This window comes from Saimiri boliviensis, chromosome 3 (genome assembly GCF_048565385.1).
Source record: "Saimiri boliviensis isolate mSaiBol1 chromosome 3, mSaiBol1.pri, whole genome shotgun sequence".
NCBI classification, from domain to species: Eukaryota; Metazoa; Chordata; class Mammalia; order Primates; family Cebidae; genus Saimiri; species Saimiri boliviensis.
This window is the reverse complement of record NC_133451.1, coordinates 93,070,188-93,095,721: the sequence shown is the minus strand read 5'-3', so window position 1 is coordinate 93,095,721 and position 25,534 is coordinate 93,070,188. Positions and strand designations below refer to the sequence as shown.

The window sequence follows — 25,534 nt, the reverse complement described above, 5'->3', positions numbered from 1 at the left end:
ACAGTGATGCAGTGAACATTCACATGCATGTGTCTTTATGGTAGAATGCTTTCTATTCCTCCAGGTATATACCCAGTAATGGGATTGCTGAATCAAATGGTAGTTCTGTTTTTAGCTCTTTAAGGAATAACCAAACTGCCTTCCACAATGGATGAACTAATTTACACTCCCACCAACTGTGTATATGGGTTACCTTTTCTCTGCAACCTCATCAGCATCTGTTATTTTTTTACTTTTTAATAGTGGCCATTCTGACTGGTCTGAGATGGTAACTTGTGGTTTTGATTTGTATTTCTCTAATGATCAGTAATACTGAACTTTTTTTTAAATGCCTATTGGCCAGAGGTATGTTTTCTTTTGAAAAGTGTCTGTTAGGCCAGGCGCGGTGGCTCAAGCTTGTAATCCCAGCACTTTGGGAGGCCAAGGTGGGTGGATCACGAGGTCAAGAGATCGAGACCATCCTGGTCAACATGGTGAAACCCCGTCTCTACTAAAAATACAAAAAATTAGCTGGGCATGGTGGCACGTGCCTGTAATTCCAGCTACTCAGGAGGCTGAGGCAGGAGAATTGCCTGAACCCAGAAGGCGGAGGTTGCGGTGAGCCGAGATCCTGCCATTGCACTCCAGCCTGGGTAACAAGAGCGAAACTCCGTATCAAAAAAAAAAAAAAAAAAAAAGAAAAGAAAAGAAAAGAAAAGAAAAGTGTCTGTTAATGTCTTTTGTCCACTTTTTAATAGGGTTGCTTTTTTCTTGTAAATTTGTTTAAGTTCCTTATAAATGCTGGATATTAGACCTTTGTCAGATGCATAGTTTGCAAAATATATTCTTCCATTCTCTACGTTGTCTTTGTACTCTGTTGATAGTTTCTTTTGCTGTACAGAAGCTCTTTAGTTTAATTAGCTCCCATTTGTCATTTTGCTTTTGTTGTGATGGTTTTTGGTGTCTTTGTCATGAAATATTTCCCATTCCTAGGACTAGGATGGTATTGCCTAGGTTGTCTTTCAGTTTTTATAGTTTTGGGTTTTACATTTAAGTCTTTAATGCATCGTGAGTTTGTTTTTGTATATGGTATAAGGAAGTTGTCCAGCTTCAATCTTCTGGATATGGTTAGCCAGTTATCTCAGTATCATTTATTGAATATGGAGTTTTTTCCCCATTGCTTATTTTGTCAGCTTTGTAAAAAAATCAGATGATTGTAGATGTATGGCCTTCTTTCTGGGTTCACTCTGCTGTTTCATTGGTCTATGTGTCTGTTTCTGTACCAGTACCATGCTGTTTTAGTCACTGTAGCCTTGCAGTATAGTTTGAAGTCAGACAACTGATTTCTCCAGCTTTGTTCTTTTTGCTTAGGATTGCCTTGGCTATTTGGGCTTTTTTTTGGTTTCATGTAAATTAAATGTTTTTTTCTAGTTCTGTGAAGAAAGTTTTCTGGTAGTTTGATAGGAATAGCATTGAATCCATAAATTGCCTGGGGCAGTATAGCCATTTTAATAATATTGATTCTTCCTATCCATGAGCTTGGGATTTTTTTTCATTTGTTTGTATCTTCTCTGATTTCTTTGAGCAGTGTTTTGTAATTCTCATTGTTGATAGCTTTCACCTCCCTGGTAAAATATCTGGTATTCCTAGGTATTTTATTTTACTATGGCAATTGTGAATAGAATTGCCTTTTTGATTTGGCTCTCAGTTTCGTTATTGTTGGTGTATAGGAATATTAGTGATTTTTGTACATTCATTTTGTATCCTGCAATCTTACTGAAGTTGTTTATCAGTTGAAGGAGCTTTGGGGCTGATACACCATAGTGTTTTCTAGATATAGAATGATGTTGTGCAAATAGAGATAGTTTGACTTCCTCTCTTCCTGTTTGGATGTCCTTTATTTCTTTCTCTTGCCTGATTGCTCTGGCTAGGACTTCTAATTCTATATTGAATAGAAGTGGTGAAAAAAAAAAACATATTTGTGCCAATTTTCAAGGGAATGAATGCTTCCAGCTTTTGACCATTCAGTATGATATTGGCTATAGGTTTGTCATCTATGGCTCTTACTATTTTTAGGTATATTCCTTCAGTACATAGTTTATTGAAAGTTTTTAACATGAAGCAATTTTGAATTTCATCAAAATCCTTTTCTGCATGTACTGAGATAATCATGCGGTTTTTGTCTTTAGTTCTATTTATGTGATGAATCATATTTATCGATTTTGTATTTTGAACCAAACTTGCAGCCTAGGGATGTAGCCTACTTGATCACGGTGAATTAACTTTTTGATGTGGTGGTGATCCGGTTTGCAAGTATTTTGTTGAGGGCAGTTCCATGCAAAGGCAGTGGCTGAGAGGCTTTCAGTTGCCCCTGAAGGCTCTGTTTAGGGAAGTTCTGAGTTGGTACTTGCTCAGTAGCTCTGGCAGGAGGTGGCTGGAGGATCTGTCTGGTGAGGAGATATGGAAATGGGCACCCACACAAAGGTATGGCCTTTTCCAGAGGGCTGCTGCAATATGCTTGGGGCCCACTCCAGTCCGTAGTCACTTCAGATTTTTCAGAACCAGTGAAGGCTATGAAATAGCAAAGATGGCAGCCCGTTCCTCCCTCCGGGAGCTTTGTCTCAGGGAGATAGGGACCTGCTGGCAGCCTGAAGGCACCTATAGGAAGTGTCTGGAAACCCCAGCTGGGAAATCCCACCCAGTGAGGAGGAATGGGATCAGGAACTGTTTTAAAAAGCAGTCTCAGCATGCTTTGAGCAGCTGTAGTGTGCTGTGCTGGGGTCCACTTTAGTCCCCAGTCACCCTACACTCCAAAGCCCAAAGTCTGGAATGGCTAAGTCACCAAAAGAGAAAAGATGGCGGCCCTCCCCACGTCTGGGAGCACTGTCCCAGAGGTGAATTCAGATCCCTGTTCGCTGAAGAGCTCAGACAGGGATGGCTGGAGGTCCCATTTGGGAGGTCCCACCCAGTGAGGAGGAATGGGATCAGGCACCTGCTTAAAGCAGCAGTCTGGCCACGTTTTGGTAGAACAGCAGAGCCGTGCTGGGGGATTCCTTTGGCCCTGGGTCAGCTCAGACTCTCCAAAGCCTGAAGGCCAGAACATTAAGGCACCTGAACAGCAAAGATGGTGGCCTGCTCCTTCTCACCGGAGTGCCTTCTTAGGGAGGTGCAATGCCGCTGCTGGTAGCTGGCTAGAATTCCATGCCAATGAGTCTTATCTTGTGAGGTGTCATGGAAGTGGAGCTGCAGGCTGTTGCTGCTCAGCCTCCTGGATTCAGCCTCATTCCTAGGGGTTTACAAGAGTCTAGCCTCCTACTTTGCCAAAGCTGCCAGAAAGCCCAAGTGTCTGAGGCTCCAGAATCTCCACTCACACCTGAGTGGTGCCTTGCCATGATTCCACATAGCTCTGTTTTTCAGACTGAAGACTGAAGGCTCTGGTGGAGTGGGTTCACCAAGTGATCTGATCCCAGGGAAAGATTTGGGGAAGAAGCATGGTTTGCCAGGGTCACTCATTCATTCCCCACTCCCCTGGGTGGGCGATGATCCCCTGGCTCCATCCCAATGCATTTCTTAATGCTTTGGTGAATGGTTGGTCCTTTGGACCCTCCCAAAGGGTATGACTGGGGAGTTGCTAAATAGTGTTGTTTATATTCATTCAAATATCCCCCTCTTCCTAAACCTTAAGTCTTTTTCCTCTGCAATATGCCAGGCAAGTTCCACAGATGAGTCCAGAATTCAACTAACAAACCTAGCACACTATTAATGCATTCTCATGTCCTGGAGATGATATATTAAATTGAGCCTTTCAGGTGAGTGTAACCATTTCAATGACTTTGGCCTGACCGGTCCTTGTATTTTTCTCCCATGTTCTAACACCTTTAGAATTTATTCCTACACTCTTTCTAGGCACCTACCAGAAATAGGTGAGTGATACAGATTGGTCAATTCGTCTTTCCTTTTGTATATGCTTTCCTCACAGAGGCAGCTTTGAACTTCTCAAATTGTGCTGTCATTGGAAAATTATTCTTATCATAGGCATAAAAGGAAAGAGAGTTGGTATGGTTGAATCTGAAAGAAAACCAGCACCAAGCTGAGTCTACTGCCTTAGATCCAATCACTGAAAACCTGCTATGCAGAAGAGGACTATTTTTTTTGAGGGGATTGGGCAGAGACTGCTTCCTCAAAGAGGAGTATTTCCAGAAACTCTGTAAGGCTAAGGGTCTTGGTTCTGTCTATGTCTGCTCAAATATCTTAAACCCTTGCCTTAGGGCTCAACTCCTTCCTTACCAGTTTCCTTAGATGAGAAATCTGGCAGATGTCAGCATGTAGTTGATGTTGCCATACCACATCTCTTATAAACAAATCCACACCATGAGCCTTAGCCAGTTATGTCCTGCAACAGTAAGAGAGTTCCTTCAAAGCTGCCATAGAGGTCTTGTTCTCCAAGAAGCATTTTATATATATGTTCATGTAACAAAAATGTTATATTATTAATAATAAATATCATATAAAGTATTTTATAAAATTTTATCTCTTAATCTCTTTTTTCCCTAAGTACACTTTTAAAGGAAAGAAGAAGCAGTTCACTTCACAATTTTTATCATCTCTACTCTTGTCATAGTGGTCTCAATGCCACTCCTCCATCTGCACATCATCCTGTTGGGCCATGAATAACTATTGGCATAATAGTAATATTTTCCCATACCATGAATTACCCATTTCCTCCTTCCCCTGGCAAGACTATTGTTCCTGTACTCCATAAATTCCGGATTGCTTGTTGCCATCCACAGTCCAAAGGTGGCAATGAAGGAAAGGAGCAATTTTCAAAATGTGAGAGTTGAGATGCAAGTATAGATGGCCACTTCAACAAGATCTGGAGAAGGAGTGTTCCAGAAAATGGGAACAAAAACTGCAAGGGCCCTGAGACTAGAGTGTACCTTGCATGTTAGAGGAAGAGCAAGTAGGCTGCTATCTGAACCTGAGGGAAAAGAGAAAAGTTATTGGGAAAGAGAATAAGGAGGCGAAGGAGATTGTCAATATTTTAGGATTTGTAGATCATTTTTAGGGTTTTTGTTTTTACTGTACATTGATGGGAAGATTCCAAAAGATTTGAGCAGAGTAGTGTCAAAATGTGATTTATATTTAAAAGAATCACACAGAAAGCTGGCAACAACAGACATGGAAACCAATTAGAATTAATTCAGGTAAAAGGCAATGGTAGTGGTAGAGGCGGCACAAAGTGGTCATATTCTGAATAACTTTCGAAAAGTAAACCTGATAGGAACTGCTGAGGAGTTTAATATGAGCTGTGAGGTAAGAATAAACAAAAAGTAACCCAAAGCTTTTGGACTAACTTAAGAATAAATTTGCCATTGACAGAGTTGGAGAAGATCATGAAAAGAACAGGTTTGGTGGAGACAGACAGGAATTTTCTTTGGCACATATTAGGTTTGAGATGCCTTTAGGGAGCCAAGTGGAGCTGTGAAGTAGGCAACTTGGTGTATAGTCTGGAGTTCAGGGGAGAAGTCTGGGTCAGATATATAAATATGTGAGTGTTAGCACATTGATGTATTTAAAGCCAATACTTGATGAGACACCTAAGGAGTGAGTATCTAGAAAAGAATACCATAAATTTGAAGTGTGAATCAGTCTATGATTATTGTGAATCAGCCCAACATGATTATTCTGAGGATTATTCTAACAATTCTAAAATTGTGCAACGTCAGGAGACTATTCTGTTTCTCAGTGGAATGATACAAATGCTTATTTAAGGTTGCTAAACATCATGGTGGAGTTGAAGAAAAAGAACATGGATATGAGAGAAAATACAATCTCTTTAGACATATTTCTTTATTCCCTCAGGTTTCACACATTTAAAATACACCAGAAAGTGCTTATTTCCTAAATGCCTCATCAGGGCTTCCAGAGGATGAATGGGACACAGTCAGTACCCAGGCTTTTTGAAGGAAAACCTTTTGTCTGAGTCTAATCCAAAGTAATATCTCAAGATTTTCCTCAGCAATCCTTTGGAGGCCATAGGGAATAGAATGAATACGAATCCACCAGTGACAGTAGTTATGTTTATAGCATGTCTTCTGGTACAATCACCAAGTCCCCAAAGCAGTTTTAGTGCTTTTGAGTAAGAATTCGTGTCTAATACTTAATAGCAATGTCACTGATGGTGTCTCCCTTAGGAAATCTGCTCTGTGAAACCTTAAATCAATCCAGTATTCTGATCTGTATACTGAAAAACTGCTCCTGGACAAACTGTTTCAACATAGTTTTGATTGTTGGTCATCACAATGCCCCCTGTCATTTCTAATCTTGTAATCCAGTTTGCATTTGGAAGATAACAAGGAATAGATATTAAATGACTTGTCAAGGGTCACAGAGCAAGTCAGAAATTAGCTGTCTTGCTTCCACCCCTGGATTTACTGCCTTGTCTTTTCACTTCAGCCAAGGATAGCTTTAAAACCATGCACAGTCATCACCAAATGTCAGTTTTATACACACTAATAAAATTCAGAACAGTTTTGAAGCCAGTTTTATTTTGAACACTTGTTCCCAGTGGCCCTTTAGCCTTCAAGTGTTGAGTATTGCTTTCCCAGTTTTGAAAGATAATGGAGAAAGAGGGCAGAAATAAACCCTAGCTAAAACTAAAACTAAAAAAAATAAATAAATTAAGTATATCAAGCAACATACAGTAGTGAAAAAAAATAAATTAAGTATATCAAGCAATATACAGTAGTGAAATCCTTTACCAGAGGATTGTCAGGACATATTATATATTATTTTGTGGCCATTCTGAAATAATGTATGAAAAACCATTTTTATTTTGCTGACCTAGTTGATGGTAGCCCACAGGCATACAGACAGCACTGAACTAGGCCACTGAAGAACTCCCAGGGGTGTGTTTCTCTCCACAGCCTGTGCACAACCTGAGGCAAAACTTTGTTTCCTCACTGGTAAAGGTAGGCTGTAACAACTGCTCTGTCTGCCTTACAAGTGGTTGTCAAAATCACATCACACATTGCATGATAAAGGATAAGCACTAAACAATAATAAATAAAAACAAAAGTAATAATAGATGTTAAGTAGCACCACGTGCTAAGCTCTAATAGCCTTGCAGCACATCTAAGAATTGTTTTATCTTCATTAATCTATCTTATTCCTAATATATTCAAGTGCTAAGAATGCATCATGACTCTTGGTGCTGTTCTTACATGGATATTAAAACTGATTATGACCACCTTCTCAACCACCTTCCACTGTTACTCTGCCCAGTGGTGAACCAATTCTAAGGAGGCTAGGAGGTGTGTCGGTGACATGGTTTGGCTCTGTGTCCCCTCCCAAATCTCATCTTGTAGTTCCCATAATTCTCAAGTGTTGTGGGAAGAGCTGGTAGGAGATGGTTGAATTACAAGGGCAAGTCTCTCTTGTGCTGTTCCCATGATAGTGAATGGGTCTCATGAGATCTGATGGTTTTAAAACGGGAGTTTCCCTGCACAAGCTCTTTCTCTCTCGCCCCCACAATGTAAGAAGTGCCTTTTGCCTTCATTTGTGATTGTGAGGCCTCCCTGGCCACATGGAACTGTGAGCCCAATAAACTTCTTTTTTGTGTAAGTTGCCTAGCCTCGGGTATGTCTTTACCAGCAGCATGAAAACAGACTAATACAGTTGGCAGCCTCAAATTTACAAGTGAGTTATTTCTAGAACTAGGGAAGCCCTAGAATTTCACACTGAATTTAGGCTTAAGAACATAATATGATTAAGGAAAGACAAAGCTGGCTCTGTGAGCTAGTTAGGAAATTAGTTTTAAGGCAGAGCTTCTATAGCAATCATACTGCATTTGCGTCTAATGAATAATGTATGCATAATATATTTAATATACATAAATGTATATATAATGATGTATGCAGAATAAAAATTATATATAGTCAAATTTTCTTAAAATGCTTTTGTTACTACTCTGTAGAAGGTGAGAAAAAATGGCAATTGTTCATGTCAAAGTGTGTGTTTGGGAAATAAAAGCTGGTAGTGATTTTAGGGGGATATAATGTGATTCTTCCCTTGGCGTGACTACTTCGTGGAAATGTGTTCAGGCAGATGGTGTTCAGGAATGATCCTTCTGATTTCTCTTACTTCTTTGTTTCTTCCTTCTTTTAGTCACTTTCTGCTTTATCTGCTCTCCTCCCTTTCACTTCCATTACCCCTGTTCTCTTTCTCTTCCGTCCTCTTCAACTCATTTGAGGCTTCCATTAACAGCCTTTCTCTACCTTCTCATTTCTCTCTGCTGTCTCCTCTTCTTTTCTCTCCCTTTCTCCTCTTCCTCTCATCCTTTCCTCACCTCAATCATGTTATTTGGGCTTCTGCCTCAACCTGCTAGCCCAACACTCCACTTCCTACTAAACTAGGAGCATTTCGTCCCACTCTACCTAGATCTTGCCTAAATCTTCCCTGCTTCCACAGCCTGCCTGAGTTCCTATCAGGAAAGGACTTTTTCGCAATACTCATCCTGCTGCCCAGATTCCCTCCATATTGCCTCACTCACCATAGCAGATCAGATCCCTTGATCCCAACATTGGCATGAATCACTTCTTACCTCTCTCTCTCTGGGACATAGAGCACTGGCCAGCCTGGAATCAACTTTTCCCAGTCTATTTCTGACCTGATTCTGCCATTCCTACCCCTCTCCCTAGTTTTCCCTCTCAGGTATCCCCTAAGTTAAAACATCCATACTTGAAAGGCTTATAATCCAGTTGACTATAATTTTTCTTAGAGTCTGATTGGTTAGAAATTGGCAAAATGGAGAAAAATGATGGCCAATGTGGGGGTTAGAAACTAAAAGGAATGCAAAAGAGAAGGGATTAATATGGATTTGGTGGTCAGAGAAACTTCACAAAGGAGACAGAACTTATAATCAAATTTCAATGAATGGGATTAAGCAGAAAAGTTAATGGAAATAGATATACAAAGGGAAAATTACAATGCAATTTGTTATGAAAGAATAAAGGAAGGAAATTCACCTAACCTGTTGACTGGTGAAGATCTGAGAACTGTTCCTGGAGGTTCTAACATCTAACTTGAGTCTTCAAAGATCTGAAAGTTTTATCAGCTCAGACATCCCAGATAGCAGTGCAATATTAACAAAGTTCTAGAAACAAGAAAAATGTATGGATAAAAAGCTGTGTGTTTCTAGAGGATGAATATTGAGGCAGGAAATCGATAAAGATTATCAGCGCAACTCATGAACACCTTTGCATGCTATGTTAAGAAGGAGGAAGACGCAAAGACCAGGAAGAAGAGATTGGCTAGAAAAGAGTGAGTTTGAGTTGGCTTGAGTCCAGCAGGAAATTGTGGGGCAGATTCCCATAGGGCATGAGGAGGCAAATGCTTGTGAATGGGCTGGCACGCAGAGGTCTAGCTCAGGGACTGAGGCTCTAAGGAGCAAAGTAATTTCTGTACCAGAAGAACAAGGTTCCTTAAATACCTGCCAAACTTCATGCTTCTTGATACAGGGCAAGGGTAATACTGAGCCCATAGCATTCAGTACTGCCTGCCAATTGGTTTAACTGAGACATGCAGAAACTAACAATATCATGAGTATGGCAGGAAAGGAGATAGGGTTATTATCACTTATAGGCAGATAATTTAAAATATCTGATTGAAAATATGTCCAGAACCACATAGAACTGGGGAGGAGGGTGATTTACTGAAGAAAGGGATATTGGACAAACCAAAAATAATAGATGCCTATTGCCATTGCCTTAAATCTCCTTTTTATATTTTTTTCTTCATGTTAGTAAAATTATGCTGTTTGACATTTGTTTATGCTCATTTTTTTCATGAGTATTTAGTTCAATTTAATTCTCAAGATAAGGGTAGCTCTGCCTAAATGTGTAGGAGGTCAAATAGCTAGAAAGCAGTATTGTTAATCATCATGGTTATAGGATTCAGTGCAAATATGTGTACTCACCAAAACAAGTATCGTGATGGGGATGGCAGCAAGGAAATGTAGAAAGACCAGGAGATTGAAATTGAGATTTGTCTTTTAACAGCTGGTGACCTACACAAGTGGCCTAATGTCTCTGAACTCATTTCCACATCTAGAAATAATAGTAATGTTAATCTCACAGGATTTGTATCAGATTGTGAACCAATGGGAATGTTGTAGCACAGCATCTAGTGCTTAGTCAATATTGCCTCTTAGTCCCCAGCATCTATACACCCACCCACCAATGGCTTCTCACTCTTGTTGAAAAGTTCAATTGGGGGAGTTTAAAGGAAAATTGGCAAAAGTGATTTTTGGCATATATGACCTCCCAAGCATTTCTGATAAGCAATTAAATGGAATTCATGATGGGGATAAGTCAAAGCCTGGTGGCCTTGTGTGTCTAGCAGATGTAGTCTCAGAGAGTAAGATATGACCAAAGAACCAGAAGCATTTCAGCAGCCTCTCGGTAAAGGCAGAATAGTAGACTAGATATCACATTATAAATATTACTCAGCCTAAATGTCACCCACTCAGAGAGGCCTTCTATTACTATCTAATTTAAAGGAGGCCTTTTAGTTTATTTATTGCTCTATCCCCAGGGCCTAGAATGGTGCCTGCCAGTAACTGACACTCAATGAATACAAGCTGAATTAAGGATGGAAGAAATGCACAGAAAAGAGGAGAAGAAAGAAGGAAATGCTTTTGATTCAGGTCAGGAAACCAGCAGAGAACCAAAATGAAGTATATAATGGATACTTAAACTATATGCTAGAAATATTTTTCAGCTAAAAAAAGGCATCTGGTGAATCATTGACTTATTCTTCTGACAGTTTAATCTTAAAGAAGAATAAATATGTGGTAAAGGTGGTTTTAGGTATGAAGGAAATAATTGGTAGATCTAATTTAAAAGCAAATTTATTAAAATAAGTGATAGTTAACTTGCACAATTGTAACAGTGAATTCTTATTTCAATTCCAAAAGAAAAAAAAAATACTGTACACTGGAAGTAGGAGAATTGAAATCGCTCCCATTTCTTGTTTTTGTTTTGTTTTGTTTTTATGACTATGTATATCCATCTCCCATCTATTAGTAGAAAATCATCCCAAGGTCATTTGCTTTGTGCCTCCTGTGGGCTACATGATATTCAGCTCTTATTCTGGGAAGTGAAAATTATTGCCCCCACATTACAGGTGAAAAATTGAGCTTCAAAGTGATAAAATGACTTGTCTAAGGCCATGTAGCTGGGGTGGGGTGGGGCATGAGATTTAAGCCCAAAGCTGTCGAATTGAAAGCTTAGACATCATCCTTCATGAAAATTACAAGTATACAACCTCTAAGAAATAAGCATCATTCACTCAAACCTATAAAATACCTTATTAAATATCAAAAGCCTAAACACTAGTACGAACATTACCAAGACATAACATTACCTAAACATAACATTATTGAAAAGCTTTTTTTAATGAAATGCTTTCCTTTTAATTCTGTTTTTCAACTGACTTCTATTATAACATTCAAAGTACATTCCCATAGAAAGACTAGGTCCAGAGCATAATAAAAACATTCTTACTCAAACAGAATGCTTTTAAAGATCATATTCCAGATAAAGTTGATGCATAATGATAAAATATTAATGTAAAGCAAGTCACATGATTCATACAAAGCACAGAAATCATTGTCTGGCAAAAGTTCAATGGTCTAAAAAAGAAAACAAAAGATAGAAGGTCATTGCTTTAAAGTCACTCTTCTATGAAATCCCTTTACCAAGATTCTGTATGTAGCTTTGATGGTTGATACTGCTCTGTTTCAAAGCACATATAGAAGCTGCTAGCTTCTAAAAATAAATGAGTTTTGTTGGGCTGCAGTGGGAAGGAGACAGTAAAAATCAGAGGCAGAAATTCAAAATAAGTTAAAAAAAAAAAGAGGTCTAATGAGGAAACTGATTTCCAGAAACACACAGCCAAGAGCATCTAAAATGTCACTCCTAAGAGTCATCAGGCAACATGCCAAGTTTGCTTTTTATTTAATAAATTCATAGAATTGTTGCATTTTAATGCCCAGAGGCAAGTGAAGCTTTCACCTCTTATTTTTGATGCAGACTGAAAACCTGGAAAGGTTAAGTCACTCGCTCAGTGCAGTGCAGCTGGTTAGAAAGAGTTGCTCCATTAGGTTTAGTGTCTCTTTATAAGATTTACTTTTACAAACTATTTAATAAAAACTGTATTTCAAATGGCCTAAACAAGTATGCTATGTTTGCAAATTAGCAAACCATTATAAATTATAATTATCATTTCATCAAGTTGTTGAAATAAAATGTTATCTAATAAAAAATTCTTTTTGAAGAAATTTAAATCTAGAATAAAGATGCTTGGTGAATCTATAAATAAACAAAGTGAACTTAAAGCTAAGCAGTCAGGCGTGTATTAGCAAGATACAGCGGTGGGATTTAGAGCAATCAACTTTATACCCAGATAGAACAAAAGAGACTGTGGAGGAGAATTCAGAAACAGCTAGGATATTATTAGCAAAATACTTATTTAACAGAAGCATGCCAGTTGGCACGGGATACACAGGGACCAATTTGGAGTGGAAAACGAGAAAGGATCAAAGTGCCATGGAAAATAGGAGCGAATGTGAAAGAGCTGAGATGAATCCACGCAGCATAACTCATTTCCCTATGCTGGCAGCTTTTCAGGACCAGCATAACATGGTCTGTCAGTGGATATGTCCAGCAAGGGTTTAAAAAATAAAACACTTCTACAGCCCTGCCAACGTATATTTTAAAAAAAATTTAAACCACTCTGACAATGTCCTTGGGGATGTGAGTTTCCAAGAGAAGAAAGCATGGGGCTGAGGTTTCAACTTCTTACCTTCTTCCCTTTGCTGTTTCCTGCACAGACTGGACACACAGTTACAGCAGAAGGATCCCAGAATAAATGGACATATTCAACACCATGTTCGTCAAATTTTGAAAGAATTTCTTTTTCATATACATCGACATCATTTTTATTTTTATAATTGTTTGTAATTTCATGTTGGACTTTGACGTAAAACGCATAAAACTATTTTCCTTTTTTTTTTTTTTTTTTTTTTTTTTTTTTTTTTTTTTTTTTTTTTTTTTTTTTTTTGCCAGCAACAGAACTTGGTCAGCTGCCACTTTGAACTAGTTTCACACGATTTTCCCCCACTATTTATGATGTGATCCAGTTTTGGTGAGAGAAAAGAGTTCATGATCCTTTATTGCAGTAGCTTAGGGAAAGCGCTTTGCCAGATATGGAAAGTTTCTAAACTTTACGGAACCTCATAGTGGGTAGGTCAAGTATCTGGTCCTTAGAGTGAGTAGAAGAGTGTTGGAAACAGGGAACGATCTCTTGGAAGATTAAGTTAAAAGGAAAGCACTGTATCTGCTGATTAGTTCATCAGCACTGGGACTCTGTACACAGCTGGACATCGAATCTCAGCTTCCTGTACCACTGGGGTGTGGGGGGAGGGGATAATTAGCAAGAGGAGTGAAGTGCAAACACACTAGACCCTAGCATACTAGTCACCTGGCTGGTGAGCATGAATTACTCTCACTGAGCCTTAATTGTAGCATCTAAATGTAAGAATAAACATTAACATTTTCAAAGCTGTTACTTGATAGGGAAATTTCTAAGAAAAAGTCCTTTGGAAAGCGTAATGTGATATATGAAGATCAGCTATGAATGTTACCAAGCTAATTTGTGTCCTTTATCAGTACATATAGACACTCACACACAAAAGATGCAGTGGTGGGGGGAACTTCAGTGACTCCATTATTTTAGTAAATTTTTACTTTTCTACTTCACGTAAGTTAAAGCACTCTTATATTACTGTCATGTATTCTATCAGTCTGATAAGATGCAAAATGGTAAGATGATAAAGTTGAGGCATATTTTCACCGGGACTAACAGAGAGGCCATCACAATTCCACACACAGTATTCGCTTGCCTGTTAACAGAGTTGGAAACCGAAGGTAGGTGAAAGAGCAATTTGGGGGTCTGCATCATCTCCTTAATGCTGTAATATCCGTTCAGAAAGGAGAAATTTATGTAGAATGACGAATATGTATTGTGTAATTCCACTTACATGAGATAAACAAAGTAGTCAAATCTAGAGACAGAAAGTGGAATAGTGGTTACCTGAAGAAGGAGTGGGGAATTGTTGTTTAATGGTTGCAGAGTTTCAGTTTGGGATAATGAAAAGTTCTAGAGGTGAACAGTGGTAACGGCTGCACAATAATGTAAACATACCTAACGCCAATTAACTGTATGCTTAAAAATGATGAGAATGGTAAATTTCATTTGAAGCATATTTTAATAAATTTTTTAAAGAAAATTTAATTTCAGATGTTTTGGCCACTTCATATTAAATAACTGATTTGATTAAGGTTTTTACAGATTTGTTAAATGCACAGTAGTTAACGATCTACATCAAGTTCTATTACATCAGTAAGAAAAAGAAAACAGTTATTAATGAAAATCCTTTATTATATGATTACTTCTGGATTGGCATGCAGCCATAAGCAAATTTTAAAAAGACAACATTGTTTACATTTCACTAAAATGTAGCTTTATTATATCTAAGTATACTGTGTCTCCTTGAAGGGAGTGGAGACAATTTCATCAGCTATAACTGAGTCACAAATACTATAAACTTGTAGAGAAAAAAATGTCATTAGTAGGGACATAAAGCATCATGGGTCTCAGTGCAAAAAGAATACTTCTATCACACAGCTTATAGCCAAGGTAAATACATGCATAAGAAAAACTATAATGAATCCAAAGAGAAAGTTTGACATTAACAACAAAGAAAAAAGCCAAGGAAATTTTTGGCATATAAAAGGTAGTAAATATGAAGCAAATTTCAAAATCCTACACAGAAAATGATTAACTTTGTAACTTAATCACTAGAAATTAGAAGATAGATAAAACATGGAAGATATCCTGTATTTTATCTTAGCCAAAAGGCCAAGAAGCAATGAAATATATCCTGTCTGCTTTCAAAAAGCTATGGCAGGCCAAGTGCAGTGATTCACGCCTGTAATCCCAACACTTTGGGAGGCTAAGGCAGGTGGATCACCTGAGGTCAGAAGTTCAAAACCAACTTGACTAACATGGTGAAATGCCATCTCTACCAAAAATACAAAATTTGCCAGGCATGTGCGACCATGTCTGTAATCTCAGCTACTTGGGAGGTTGAGGCAGGAGAATCACTTGAATCCGGGAGGTGGAGATTGCAGTGAGCCAAGATCCCACAGTTGCACTCCAGCCTGAGCAGCAAGAGTGAAACTCCATCTCCGAAATTTTTTTAAAAAAAAAGAAAGAAAGAAAGCTATGACAATGGAGTGGAATTAGTATCCACTATTTCAAAACGGTATCTAAACAAGATCTGGTGAAATTATAGGTGTGGTGTCTTAGCTGAAGAGAAAAAAAGATGACAAAGGAAACTAATTCAGATTAACTCAATTCCTTGAAAAGGAGTTATTTCAACTATGTCTCTGAAAGCAAACTCATTTCCAGTCTTACAGTTGTCATAGTAGATGTTGTGAAATACTGGAAATATCCAATGCCCTTTCTAAATAGGTGGAAAACTCACATTGTTTTCTTCTGCAAAATAGTGACTTATTTAATAAAAGTATGATTTCAATATAAGCAAATTGTTTATTTCAGTGCCAATAAGTGCCTTGAAGTCTTCCTTGGTAACAAAAGGTGCTCACTCAAGTAGCTCCATTTTTTAAATCTCCAAACTGGGCAACAAGGTGTAGATTGTCTCATTCAAGCCTCTAATACCCTTTGCTAAATTCTGAAAGACGTTTTTTCTCTGAGCTCTTGGACCTCTTACAGTATGGTCGAGCATTAGCAACAACTAAGCTGCACCAAGGCTAGCCAGAGGAGAGCTTGGGAGGCAGCTTCCCAGGGAGCAGGGGGATTTCTTCCAATTCTTCCCAGAACACACATCTCTGCCATCTAAATGCTGCTTCCTTTGTTTCCTTTTACCTTTGCTCAACAAACATGGTAGCTTGGTCTCAAAGGAACAACATTTCATTTCTTTTCTAGTCTTTTTTTCCCCAGTGTTTACACTTTTTTCTGCTTTGTTATTAAGGTAGCTATGTCCATTCTAGATCTTTGGTTGTTTCTTGTTTGTTATTTCACATTGGCAATTGGATTTATTGAGCCAGTGACTACCAGCAAAGCCAGAAAAAAAGGAAACGTTCTATTGATTTTCTATTTTCTTCTAATATAACTAAAGATGTTTTTCTTCTTTTAACAATTTAAAATTCAAAAATTACCTCATCTTAAATCTGAAATACTTTTTGTATACTTATATAAATACACATTGCAAATAAACTTACAGATACACTTTTTTTACATTGCATTTTAGGTTTTGGGGTACATGTGAAGAACATGCAAGATTGTTGCATAGGTACACACGTGGCAGTGTGATGTGCTGCCTTCCTCCCCATCACCTATATCTGGCATTTCTCCCCATGCTATCTCTCCCCAAATCCCCACCCCCTGCTGTCCCTCCCCTATTTTCTCCTGACAGACCCCACTGTGTGATGCTCCCCTCCCTGTGTCCATGTGTTCTCATTGTTCAACACCCACCTATGAGTGAGAACATGCGGTGTTTGATTTTCTGTTCTTGTGTCAGTTTGCTAAGAATTATGGTTTCCAGGTTGATCCATGTCCCTATCAAGGACACAAACTCATCGTTTTTAATGGCTGCATAATATTCCATGGTGTATATGTGCCACATTTTCCCTGTCCAGTCTATCATTGATGGGCATTTGACAAATGTACTTATATTTGTTTATAGGTATACTTATATATTTTCGTTTTCAAAATAGCTATTATTTCCATTGGTTAAATGAGATGCACATTATATCCTGAGATACACAGACCTTCATGTACACAGGTATACACACACAAATGCATGTGAACACACATTACACATATATCTTGGGTTTGGGTCTTTATCATGCTCTTGGGAAATTCTAACAAGACTTTCCCATAAATCTAACTCCAGTAAGTTATGCTAACAAAAGACAGTGTGTTAATGTAAATATGCATCTACAAAGTGTTATGAACTCACTTATGAGGCATTCTCAATCATAAACAACCATATTCTCTTTCAACATTTGTTGCTAAAATGTACAATAGCAGCACACGCAATACACACACAAGAAAAGAAACCCTAAAGGAATGAGAACATTTGGCTCATGTAAAGGGTAAACAGATTTTTCAAATATATAATTTCTCAAAGAAATAACCTAGAATGTTAGAAATGAATGGAAAGAAGCATGCTTATTAATGCATTTTCTTTTCTGAAATCCTGAAAACCAGCCATATGTTCTACATTATGAATATGCAGATGGTCTCAATGCAGTTATTTTTTTTTCTCTAATTAAAACCATCAGAGTAAAATAATGCTGTAGTTTAGGAAGCAGATTCAGCTGGGTCTCTTTTTCTCCTTCTCCAAAAGTGTGCCAAAACCCCTCCATGTTTACACAATTTGGGAATTCTTGCTGTTAGATGAAAAAGAGAGACAAGCAAAGCAGCAGGAAGGGTCCTTGATTCTTGTGTTCTTTGTCGCAAATTGTGCACTTTATGAAGCAAATACATTTCACAGATGGATTTCTCTTAGAGATACTTTTGTGAAGAACTCACCTTTCACATTTCTTAAGCAATAACTTCTCTGAATTCAGTACTCTGAATGATCTGGCATGATGCTGAAATTGAGTATATCAAGTTAACCTGTCAGCCTACCTGCATGTATCCTTAAAGTCAGCTGTGAACTGAGCATGTCAGCGGGGCCTGGATAAATTGCTCAAGGCAGAGGTTTGACATTCTAGTGTAATGTGCCATCCACTCCTCTTTGAGGAATACTAGGATCGACCATGGATGACGAGTATATGAACTATTACTATACTTGTACTTCATCTGAAAACAACTCTAAAACAAATTCTGTTTCAGGCTTTTTCTCTTTCACCTGCATAGTTTTCACTCCTCTGGTTTTTTAGCAAGCACAGACTATTTTATTTTTATAAGGCATTATTAGAAAGATAACCCTAAAGGTAAATGAATTAGCCACATGAAGGCTATATTAAGTTTAAATTCATGCTATTATCTTGTTTGACATCATCATTCTGATAAAACCCTTTCCCCTTAGCACATATATATGTTGGAAAATTGTGATACTCAATTTTCATAAAAGAAATAGCTAAAAAAAAAAAAGAGAGTAAGGGAAAGAATGTTGATGAAGATGCCACTCTTATAAACTACTCTCTGAGAATCTAACTTTCTTTAACCCACCAAACTTGAATAGCTGAACTCATCATTACTACAGCTTTGACTACCAAAACAAGATGGTAGCCAAGGAACAGCCCAATGAAACAGGGCAAGATCAAAATTACACATCCATTTATCTGGAGAATGGCCTTTTTTATGAACTTCAAATCCTTCAATGCAAAAGTTTTTTTCATTTAAAAGAAAATAATCTTACTTTAGCTGAGTACAATGAAAATAACTAAAGAAAAGGGGAAAAGGGGGAAATAGAGGTGAGGAGACTATACCGGATGTAAACTTGATGTCCAACAAATTTTATCTAAATGTTGGCATAAACACAATTCCAAATCTGGAGGGAACATAATGGAAAAAGTCTGAATTTTTTTCTGCCGGGAAGCACTCAAAGAGAAAGTAAATATTCTGCATAAGAAAGCATTCCCTCCCCTTTTCTAATATATGTGTGTCTAAAGACTTTACTAGTCTGAACCAGAATCATTTATGACATAAATCATCATAAAGTTATCAGAGAAAATTGGAGCTACAATGATTGTAAGGTCCATTTGAAAAGATGTAGTTGTCTTCTGACTGCTCTACTGACCAGCGGAGGATTTGCTTAGGTAGGTGCTGGTGGAGCTGCTGTAGAGACAGCTGAGAGACAGAGACCCAAGGCATTTTACAAATATTACTCTCTTACTTAACTGCTTGTGGGGTTCTTAAGCTCTTGCTTCCAACCCACCTTTCTAAATGGTGTGACTCTGAGGCTGGGACCCTCTAGCCCACAGCTTTGCTTTGACAGCTGGGTCCAAAAGACTTTACCAGTAGGCAGTGGGGGAAAGGTAAAGGCTGGAGGGGGAAGAGAGTGAGCATCTGCTCCTACTTCTCTTCTTCCTGAATTTCATTTGTTTTCTGTTCCTCTTTGCCTTTGGCTCGTCTAGTAATACTTCTTCAGCCCAGCAACAGCAGTTCCCTCCAGTGGCACAAGTCGGAAGTTCTAGCATTCACAGAAACAGCCTCATGGTGTCACTTCAAAGATTCTAGAACCAGTATAGTCATGCCCCTCCCAAGACTCCAGCACCAGCTGACCAGTACCCATTCTCAGATGTCTGTCTCCCAGCAGCACAAGGCGCCCCCTCCTCTGAACTTGTTGACACCAGCACCAGGTGGCATTTACACTTCGGAGGCCCTTTCTCCAAGACTCTCTAATTATCTCAATTTTTTTCTCTTTGTTCTCCCACCCTTAATGTGCCAGCTGACTCCTACAGATGTCACCAACCACATCATTTGCAGAGCATAATGAAAAATAAAAATGTGTGCTCTCTATTCAAAAATTATTAAGAAATTTAAAATGGCAGCAACAGAGCATTAAACCAAGCATACGGCCCTTCTCAACAAGGAACCTGTATAAATGTAGGGGCCGCAAACCCTTGAAACCAGCCCTGCTGACCTAGACTACCTGCAAGATATGGCAATGTACCTTTTTGGCATTTTCAGTTCTTTAATACAAAATTAACAATTTATAACTGTGAATTCTTCTGTTAAATAAAAAAAGGTATGGTTTCTATCTCAAGACTGGACACTAGTCAAGATGTTCTTCCGTACCTCATGGTAAAGGAGTGTTGAGGGTATGTGTCTTTTTCTGCACTCTCTTCTAATACAAAAGAGAACTCAGAAACCAGGTTTCACCCTCTTATCAGTATTCACAGGATCCATGCTCAGAACTATAATTTAAGTCATTCCTAACTCATTTCATCCCACAGTTGCGTCTGTTTCCTAGCAATATATCCCCCAGTGTTCTGAACACGGCAGTACATGGTGCTGAATTAATACAGGTGCAAGTAACCTATCTATATATGGGTGTTTACTCCCCTGGTAATTAATGTAAACAGAAAAAAGTTAATAGATGAAAACTACTTAGAATTTTTTAAATTCCTCAAAGTTCTGAGCAAGTTTGAAAACCAATCTTGCAGTAAGCATACTCATCAATGATTATTTTTCATTCTGTTGCATCATTTTATTTTTCATTCTGTTGCATCATTTTTCTTAACTTCATTTAGGGAGGAAAAAGAAAGCAAAGAAGGAAATTTCTTTAGACAACAGAGACAAACCGAAGGGCTATCAACTGTGAACTTGAGCTGCCTTATGGAGAACGCCCTTTAGACAAGCATTCTCAGCTGAAGATTCTGCAGAATGGAGCATCCTCAAGTCTCAGTTATTACAAATAAAATCTTACTCAGTAATGGGAGAGAAAAGCATCTAACACTTATGCTACAGCTATTGTATGATTGAGTACAGCCACTGTACACAACTCCAGTGCTTTGCCAGTAAGCCTAAGTATTTGGTGCTACCCTACAATTACCACTTTTGAACACTTACTATGTGTCAGATCCTGGAGTAAGCATTTTAACACAGATTTTGTTATTAGCCTCATATCAACTCCAAAATGATATTATCATACCCACATTCGTAACAAAGGAACTAAAGTTTAGATTGATTCAGAAATACACAGGTGGCCAGATTTGTCTTCATTTCTCCTAGAAACAAAACAAAATTCCCCCTAGTTGTTTTTACAACATTCCCAGAGCCATTGCTATTAAATTAATCTTTGGAGCAATTGTTTCTCTTAGAGATGAATTAGCTTCATAGATCACTAAGGAATCCTTTCCTCATGGTGGTATCATGCCTAGACAAGTAGAGACCACCTAGGGCATAATGGTAGTAGGTCAGCCTCTTGGGTCACATACACAGAAAGTAGCACTAGAGACTCCAAGAACTAAGTTAATCATTTAGAGTCAGGTGTACCTTTGAATGATATCACACATCAGAAAAAAAATCTAGAAAAAAGTTCATTATGCAGACATTTTCATATATCTGGCTTTCTGATATTATGGAGACAAACTGTCTGAACATTTTCATGAGTTCTTTAGCTTTTAAGTATTTGGCATTAGCCTGTACTTTTCCATACAACTACTTGGCCAAGTTCTTTAGCCATCCCACAACTTTTATGGCTCAAAAATAATTATATATATATATATAAATCCCATTTTCTGTTACCATTTTCTTGCCTACTAGAGTTCATATGAATGAAGGATTTATAATTTTGTCTCTGTTAATAATGATGTTAAACATAAAGGTAAATATATGGTTTGGGATTTGCATCTGAATAAGCATGGAAAACATAACTGGAAAGTGTTGGTGGGTGCTGAATTATCTGGCTACAGGAGCAGGTAGTCCATTCAGGAAGGCTTGGGCAGCTTTACCTCTGCAGATTCCTAAATCTGCAACTCTATTTAAAACCCAAAGCAGAAAAACTACGTGTCCAATCAAGCACAGTAAGCACAATTTGGAGTCTTTCTCTACTAAACACATATGCTTTAGAAATGTAAAGAGGGTAAAGACAAAACCTGCAGTTTCAAAACTCAGGAAAAATGCCCACAAAGGCTAGTCTTATTATGCAGACTGATGTCAAGCGAGGGGATCATTAAAAGCAGCTCAGTGAATGCAGGAAGCCTTGTTTCCTAAAGACCTGTAAATAATAATAATCTGAGGGAATTCAATATTAGGCTGAGTCAGCAAACACTTCTCCCCACTCTTCACCCATTGGCTGAATATATTTGCACTTTTTTAACATCAGCAAACTTCTCAGTCTAAAATTGCTTTTCAAAATATGCAGCTCTGTTCAGACTTTAATAATATACCAAAGTTGCCTATGGTAAAAGCCCATGCTATATTAACTGAAATTTTTTAATGCAATGACTATATTTCCAATTATCCCTCCACATATTCTACTCTCAGTTATGAACAGGACTATTTAGTCTTTAATAACAGCCTTGCTACAACGGCATTTACATTGACCTTAACACCTACCCAGAGAAATACATATCAGAGGTGTACATGCCTATGTGTACTCGTGTTCATCTTAGCCACATAACTGGTACTCTAGAATGTACCAAAACGCATGTGTGAGGGAGGGAGTAAGAGAGGGAAAATGAACACAGAGTTCTAGAATAACCTCTAAAACTAATATAGCATTTCTTACATCTTGGTTCTGGTCTATCACTTTAAGTATGACTTCATTTAGTATTTACAGCATCCCCAGGAGGTAAGTACTGTTATTATCATCCTGATTTTATAGTTAGAAAACAGAAACAGGGAGATAAAGCAGCTTGCCCTAATTTACACAAATGAGTAGTGGAACTGTGATTCAAACCCAGGCATGCCCTTAATTATAATGTCATATGCTCTCTTATTAAAAATAAGAATCTTTTAAAAGATTATCCCAGAAGGATAACAACTCAGATGGCTGAAGTCTATAATCAAGAAGAAACCAAAATAAAAAATTTTAAAACCTGCTTCACACCGTCTTATTCATATAAGAGATGAGAGATGGATAGAAGGCATATATAATGCATATATTTGTATACATAAAGTAAATTAACAAAGTACTTTCATAATTTTGAGGAAACTGAGTCAGAAAAACAATACATTTGAGAAATTAATTCCTTAAAACAGAAAATTAAAATTTTTTAAATCATGATATTATGTTAATTGTAATGAAATATCCCAAAGAGAGCAAAGCACTAGGAGGAATTTTATAGAAAACTGCAAAATCAGGCTGAATAACTCTTAAGTCCTACACACTCTAAACCTCAGGGTTTTTTTTTGTTTGTTTTTTTTGTTTTTTGAGACGGAGTTTCGCTCTTGTTACCCAGGCTGGAGTGCAATGGGCGCGATCTTGTCTCACCGCAACTTTCATCTCCTGGGTTCAGGCAATTCTCCTGCCTCAGCCTCCTGAGTAGCTGGGATTACAGGCACGTACCACCATGCCCAGCTGATTTTTTGTATTTTTAGTAGAGATGGGGTTTCACCACGTTGACCAGGATGGTCTCGATCTCTTGACCTTGTGATCCACCCTCCTCAGCCTCCCAAAGTGCTGGGATTACAGGCTTGAGCCACTGTGCCCGGCCTATAAAAATTATTATTTAAAGCACCTACCACCCATCTCTGCTGTCCTGCTTGTACCTTCATTGTCACATGTCATCAAACTTGGCAGTAGGACTATTTCCATATATTATGTGCAGTTCAATTCAGCTAACGCTTTGGGGGCCTCTGGTATGAGAACTTTATCTGTGCTATCAATCTGACATGTTTCTACTCTCTTTTAGGGGTTCACAAATGAGAAGGAAGAAGAAAGACACAAAATAACACCAAAACCAGGTGCACTCTGATAAGTGCTAGTCTACAGAAATTGCAGGAGAAAGGTGAAAACCAAGGAGGGCATCTGAAAAGCCTTGCAGGACAGTTGAGATATGTAATTTAGGATGTCGGGGCTAGAAATATGAGAAGAGGGCATCCAGCAGAAAAGTAGATGAGTGACACGTCAAAATATGTGTGGCCTAGGGAGAAGGAAGAGGTCCGCTAGAATCTGAGAAGCTGCAGCGTGAACTGTGGCATTGTCAACAGAGTCAAAGAGATAACCTAGGAGGAGACTGGAGAAATTCAGGTCCTTAGCTAATGAAGCTGTATTTTTCTAAATATCAGACAGTAAAGAATGAAACATAAAAGCACGTGAATCCTTCTAATCATCTAACTCATTCCTGAAAGTGAAATATCTAAACAAAAGCAGTAACAATAACAAGAACCATATAGACCTTCCTTCACTGATTCTGCACATATTTTCAGTGGAAACATTGATTCCTAGTAAGTGAGGCAATGAACCAAGAGTCAGTAGAAACAAGGTCTAGCTGTGGTAACTTAAATTTTTCACAACATAACCTGGGCCAATCTGGGTCACAGTTTTCTTAGCAATAATGCCAGGTAGCTGGATTTGCAGAAGGAGCCTGCTGAATCCCACCACTCCTGTGGAATTGCCTCAGGGAAGGTAAGAAAAAGCACAACCCTCCCTCCACCCACTTAGTATATTTAGGCTTCTACAAAATCTTTCACTTGAAGGAAATGTTCTAAACTTTACAAACCATTTGAGAAACACCTGACTATGTCATCTTTAACAGTCTTTAGGTTTTACATGCTATAAATCCATGCTATTTCTTTTGATCATATAACTTAAAGGTGCATTTCTCATTAACCTCCAAATATGCACCATATGTAGGTTCATGTGCTCTTGTGAATGTATTTGGTAAGGCATAATATGAGTTCCAATTTTGTTTCTTCATCTAACAGGCTATTGGATATGTTTTCTCATAATTGCTAATGGACATATAGGTAGGCAAATGAACACTCTGTAAATGCAGAGCATGATTTGTGATATAAAATAATAGAAACGAAGTAAAACTTTCTATGGAAAATGAGTTTTTGACTTAGTCATTATCCCAGCAGTTCTTCATGTCCTGGAAAATGCAGGAGATTATCCAGTTTGCTGGATGCCAAATTTGCCAAATCTCCTGTCTTGCTCCGAAAATCCCTTAGAGACTCAGAGAATGCACTTCATAGGAAGTTGCCTAGTCAGTCAAATGGCCAGCATACAATCATATGTAAACATTAACTAACAAGGATGCATGATTCTTCTTGACTTCCTGAGCAAGTGACTTGGGCAAAGTCTAAAGGAGAGTTAACTCTAAGGCCAGCCTTAGGCCTGACATGAATTGTTGGGTTCTCAAATTCCAGAGGATAGATTGGTTCCAGTCAAGTAAGAGAGGTAAAGAGCTATTTTGTGCAAGAGTAAGCCATATTCAAAACTGAAAATCTAAACATGAGTTTTGGAATTTTCCCGCAACATCACCCTTAACTCCTCACAGCCCTGCTCCCCAGCATCCAGTACCTCTGTGCCTCTGACCAGCTCTCAGAACTCCTAGCAGCTGAGACTGCCCATCTAGGCCTTTTATTTATTTGTTTATTTTGTAGAAGTGCTCATTGCTCTACACCTTTGCACATCTCTCTTTTTGCAGCACAAATTCTACCTGAGCTACATCCTGCTGCTTAGGACTGTTCTCTGTAAGGTTTCAGACAGGAAATGTGACCAGCTCATCTATGTTCATGATTTAAGGTGTTAGTGAAACTTGTAACCCATCCAGGAAAGTATTTGCCTGGCATCACGTGAGAGGTTCTGCCAACTAGTTCTATGCACCCTGAAGATGAGAATCTTAACTGCAATAATTGCCAGGAGGGCTCTAATAAAATCTGGAAGTCTTTATTTTGAACTTAGGAAGAAAAGGAAATATGGATGAGTCTTAAAGGATTGAACCTAAACTAGAATCACATACATATTTATTTTATTATACAATTGACTTAGGCAAAAATG

General features: G+C 38.2%; 1 long non-coding RNA gene across 1 annotated transcript in view; it reads right to left on the bottom strand.

Moving 5' to 3' along the window:
- Positions 1-25,534, bottom strand: part of LOC141584022 (uncharacterized) — a 236,721-nt gene that overhangs the window by 105,887 nt on the left and 105,300 nt on the right. The window lies entirely within an intron of this gene.